We start from the raw sequence: 4,972 nt of genomic DNA on the forward strand, positions 1-4,972 counted from the left end.
GAAGTATTTAAATCATACAAATGCCACAGTCACCAGATTCTGATTTAACTGTGTTGAAATAGAGCCTATTCATCAGTATTTTTAAAAACTCCCTCAAATGATTAGTGTATTATTAAAGAAACTTCTCAAACTTTAATGTGAGTACAAATCACATGGGAGAATGGTTCAGATGATTCAGCAGATTGTGATTCAACAGGTCAAGGGTGGGGCCTTAGCCTCTGCTTTTCTAACAAGGTATTCTAAGGGCTACTGCTCTGAGGACCACAGGTGAGCGGCAAGGCCTATTAAACTGATGTCTTTGGGAATGAGGCCAGAGCTAGAGCTAGTGCTCACTCACTTGCCTTTCCTTTCCCTCTCCCCAAGACATATTATTTATATATTTTAGATTCCAGTGGTAAGTAAGACAAATAGCATGGAAGAGAAGATTGAGAATAACCTGCTAAACTAGGTGAAAGAACTATTAGGTTAATGAATGTGACAACATACAACAGTGCTTTGCCTAGGGCCTGACATGTGAAGGCTCAGAAATTGCTGCTGGTTGTGAATCTGAACATTCGGAGGGGGCATATGCACAGAATGGGCCATTTAGTTGGTCTTAATGGAAGGACAGAGAAAAAAATTTGAGCCTAAGTCTTTTCTTTGAATAAGAAGTAACTTCAGCATCTGAACTGTCCTTTCTCAAATCTTCATCAAAAATCTAGCTCAGCACTCGAGTCTTCAAAGACTGGCACCTTGACTGAACTAAACTAGTTCTGCTCACTTCTTCGTAGTTTAAAGAGAAAACTTTTTCTAGGTATAAGAAAGTATGTATAGCATAACACTTTCATTGTTTATATACTTCTTCATATTTTCTTCACTACTAAATTATGAGCTCCTGGAGACCTGTGTCCTTCATTTCTTTCATGTTACTCTCACAATATTTAATAAATTTATTTTTATTGCCCACATAGTGGACACTCAGCACTCTCACTAATAGGCAGTGTGGAAGAAGAATCCAGTGATTTTCATACATTGTAGTAATGTGAAAATAAATAAATTTCAGCAATACTAGTATAGGATAATATATGAAATAAACACATTGCCTTGTTTTTTTAAGTAGTTTGTAATTTTATTTCTTAAGTGTGACTGGAAAATAAAATAGCCACTTCTGTAGCAAATTCATATTTGAGTGCTGTATTATAAAAAAATTTGGGCTTCATTTAAGAAACTAAATGCAGAAATATTAAATCTTTCTTCTATTATATTCATAAGTTACCTGACACTAGATTTTGCAAATACAAGTATATGAAAGTCAATGAAAATTATTAAAAGAACCAGAATTACAATGCTTAAGCCAAGAAAACATATACATTCATAATTATTTTAAACTATATAAAGGTTTCTTTGCTTGAAAATAGTAGTGAGGATCAAGGACAATGCCCAGAGAAGGTACTAAAGAAATGCTGAGTCTACAGCTATGCCACCCTGAACATGCCAGATCTCATCTGATCTCAGAAACTAAGCAGGGTCGGGCCCGGTTAGTACCTGGATGAGAGACCATCTAGGAATACCAGGTGCTGTAGGTATTTTAAAAAAAAAAGAAAAAGAAAAGAAATGTTGAATAAGTGAGTGAATGAATGAATGAACTGGTGAATGAATGAACTGTTCTCAGATTCTATTGATATGAAACAAAAGAATATGGATTTCTACAGTAGCATGGGTGATGAAACACTGGATGCTAAGTGAAATAGCACTCAGAATATTGATGTAGTCAAAAGTATCCTAATAATGAGAGGGAGTGATCTTTAGTCTCAGCTTTGCCAGTATGGCCTTAGGCAAGCCATTTAATCTTTCAAGTCCCAGCTTCCTTATCTACAAAATAAAATAATATGTCCTAGATGATCTCTAAGAGTCCTTCCAGTTCTAGAATTCTATGAATTTTGCAGGTCAAATTAAACTAGAACTTTTATTAAGAATCAGAAGTTTTACCAATTTCCAGGCAAAGATTCCAATTTGCTTTTGAAATTTCAGTTCAGTACAGAGACCTTATGCTGGTATAACTTGCCATTAGAGAGAAATGAAATTTGTTCTGTATTTTTAAAAGCTGGCGCAAAAAAAAAAAAGGAAATTCCCTCCCCATATACACTTTTGTCTCTCAAGGATTCTTTAAATGTGTTCCTACCTCAGGTTCATGTGGAAACAGCTTTCCTTTTTGTACTCCTGCTCCCCCAGACTGGCAGTAACAGTATAAAGCACTGTGTGTGTAGGATCCTGGGCTTAGTGATTCAGAGCCCACGATCACAGAGATAACGCGCACTTCAGAGGGAAGGAGTTATGGCACAAGACTGAAATATTTGCTAAGTGTGAAAGATTGATTGGCTTATCTACCGAACCTTTCAAGTTCTCCAAAACCTATATGTTTCCACTGGGAATTAAAGATAATCATTTTTTAACAAGATATAATAAAATGAAAGAATCCATTCTTGTATTTAACTTTTAAATACTTATTAATTCAACAACAGTAAATATATCTTATTCCAAAAAATTCAGCTGTTCTATCTTTCGATCAATCTTGCCCATTATCAATCAGGACCTATTGAATCTTACCCCATAAATTATCCATTATTTCCCTCTTTATTGTTTTAGTAGAGATTACGTATTTTTATTCTCTTATGTATTCCCTTTCTGCACATATATCTTGATTTATATATGCTAGGACCTACGCTGATTGACAGAATCAGAATCTGACTTAAGGGAAACCTCAGTAACCCGATAACTACCAAGTGGTGTTTCTTACTCATGCTACATAGTCAGTGGTGGAGGGAGAGGGAGAGTAGGGGTGAGGGGTGGGGATGAGAAGGCTGTTCAGCACAGTCCCAAAGGGACCTAGTCTGGGGAAGGATTCATTTTCTCATGTGCTTTCATGACCATCACAGCACTGCAAAGAGAATGTTGTAAACCCGACCCTGGCTTTTAAAGCTTTTATCTTGCAGTGACTTAGTGTCCCTTCTGCTCATTTCTTTCAATTTATACATTCCATACCTAACTTTAAAAGGAGAGAGGGGCAGAGAAATGAAATCTGTACACATGTTCAGGAAGCGTACTGAAGATAGATAGACTATTTGTTAAGCAGCCCCATGGCTGCCACATAAGGCCATGCCAGGGCCAGCATTATATGGAAACCTCCTTTGGTCACTTTTTACCTATACTTGAGTGCTGCTCAAGATATCTCTGGCCCCCAAACAAATATGCCCTTGACCTATTATATTAGGCCCCACCAATACAGGGAGGAATTTTAGTTCATCTTCCAACTTTTATTATAAGTTTCTTATAGACATTTTATACAAGGATCTAGATATCCGTAATAATTCCGCCCCTCCTACATAAAAAGGGACATAAAGGAACTGTCAGGAGGAGACTGCACTATGACTTCTTTCTCCTACTCTCCCACTCTCTTCCCTCCAGTTCCGGAAGGATGCTCTACTTCTTCCCTCTGACAAGGACACCATTTCCATCCTGATTCCTCACTACACTAAGACTTTCAGTAAAACTCTATATTTAGATCCCCAGCTTTGCTTGTACACGAAAAAGGAAAATTTTGGAGTTAAGAAATTTCTTCTCTCTCAACAATTTCATGGCAAAATAATATTAACTAGAGATTTGAGAAAGGCAGCTTTGAGGCTCAAAGTGGAAGAATAAAATTATGGTCTAAGTGATCTCTGCCCTTACCCTCAAATAATAAATGGTCTTGATTCAATAGCTGGAGTAGCTGTAGGACAACATAATGTTCAAGGGATGAAAAATCTATCTGCTTAACATTTTCAAAACTGTTATCTTCAAATTAAGCAATGTAGAGTATTAAACTTCAGGGCTATAAATTAAACAAAATGGTCTTCATTAGCTGGATCAGTCTTTAAATTAAAATGTGGTACTGGTACTAGTATCTAATGAAAGGTATTTATGTTGTCACTGAGGATTTCCCCAATGAAGCATTTAAAAGTCAGCTGTGTAAGAGAAAACCCTTTCATACAATCCTCACTGACAAGTGTCAATAACATCAGCAATTCGATGACAATTAATTTTAAAAAGAAATGGATGAAGAGTAAAAATGGTACAGTATGTTTTACCTTACTTTTTGTGTTTGAGAGTATATATTCATCTACTTTCAATGTTTAAGTACATTTTCTGGACAATATTTCTTTCTTAATTCATTAGACATGACAACTTTTAGATTAATCAATGTCAGAGAATTTTTAATTAATTTTAGAATAATCCATTGTGTAATATTTCACACAAATTCTTCCTACATTAAGAGGATTGCAATAAGATGTCTAATTTAAATTTGTATCAATGCTTCACAGGGCCATACCTAGAAAACTGAGTTCATCCTTAAACACTCATACCTCCCTTTCTGCTGCTGCTTTTTCTTGCAGCTTTTGTTTTTGCTCTCAGTTTTCCATCTCTCATAGTCACTCAGCGTACTTAATAGACACAAGTCCCACGTATTTTCATTTTGAAATGCCTTCACAGGTCGGACCTTCTCCCCTTACCAAATACCAGAGATCTGTTAAGAAGAAAACAATCTAATTAATTTCCCCCTTCTTAACTTTCTTGGGAATATTTGCATTTAAAATAAATTTCTAATTGTGATGATTTCAAGTAATATAATGATGTGAATTTCAGCAGCGAAAACAAAAAGAATATTATACAGAGAGAGACATGCGGGGGAGGAAAAACAAGCTATACATATAAATATTATTTGGGGAAGACATCTGGGGTTATTACTTATCTATTGGAAGTCAGGGTGGCCTTGAATTTCTAAGTATAATACCATGCCCTAAGTATAATAAAATCATGAGAAACACCGTATTTTAAATAATTTACCATGTTAATAAAAAATCATTCAATCTTACGATCATAGATAATGAAAATTCACCACATAGTCATGCAACATCAATGCATCATTCTTTTTTTGATTTTTATTTTTTATTTA

The 4,972-nt window shown here is 35.4% G+C and overlaps 1 pseudogene; it reads left to right on the forward strand.

The window, feature by feature from the left end:
• Positions 1 to 1,446: 1,446 nt before the first annotated feature.
• LOC112474425 lies at positions 1,447 to 1,565 on the forward strand (annotated as a pseudogene).
• The last annotated feature ends 3,407 nt before the right edge of the window (positions 1,566 to 4,972 follow it).

Source organism: Pteropus alecto, unplaced genomic scaffold, assembly GCF_000325575.1.
Source record: "Pteropus alecto unplaced genomic scaffold, ASM32557v1 scaffold79, whole genome shotgun sequence".
Classification (NCBI taxonomy): Eukaryota; Metazoa; Chordata; class Mammalia; order Chiroptera; family Pteropodidae; genus Pteropus; species Pteropus alecto.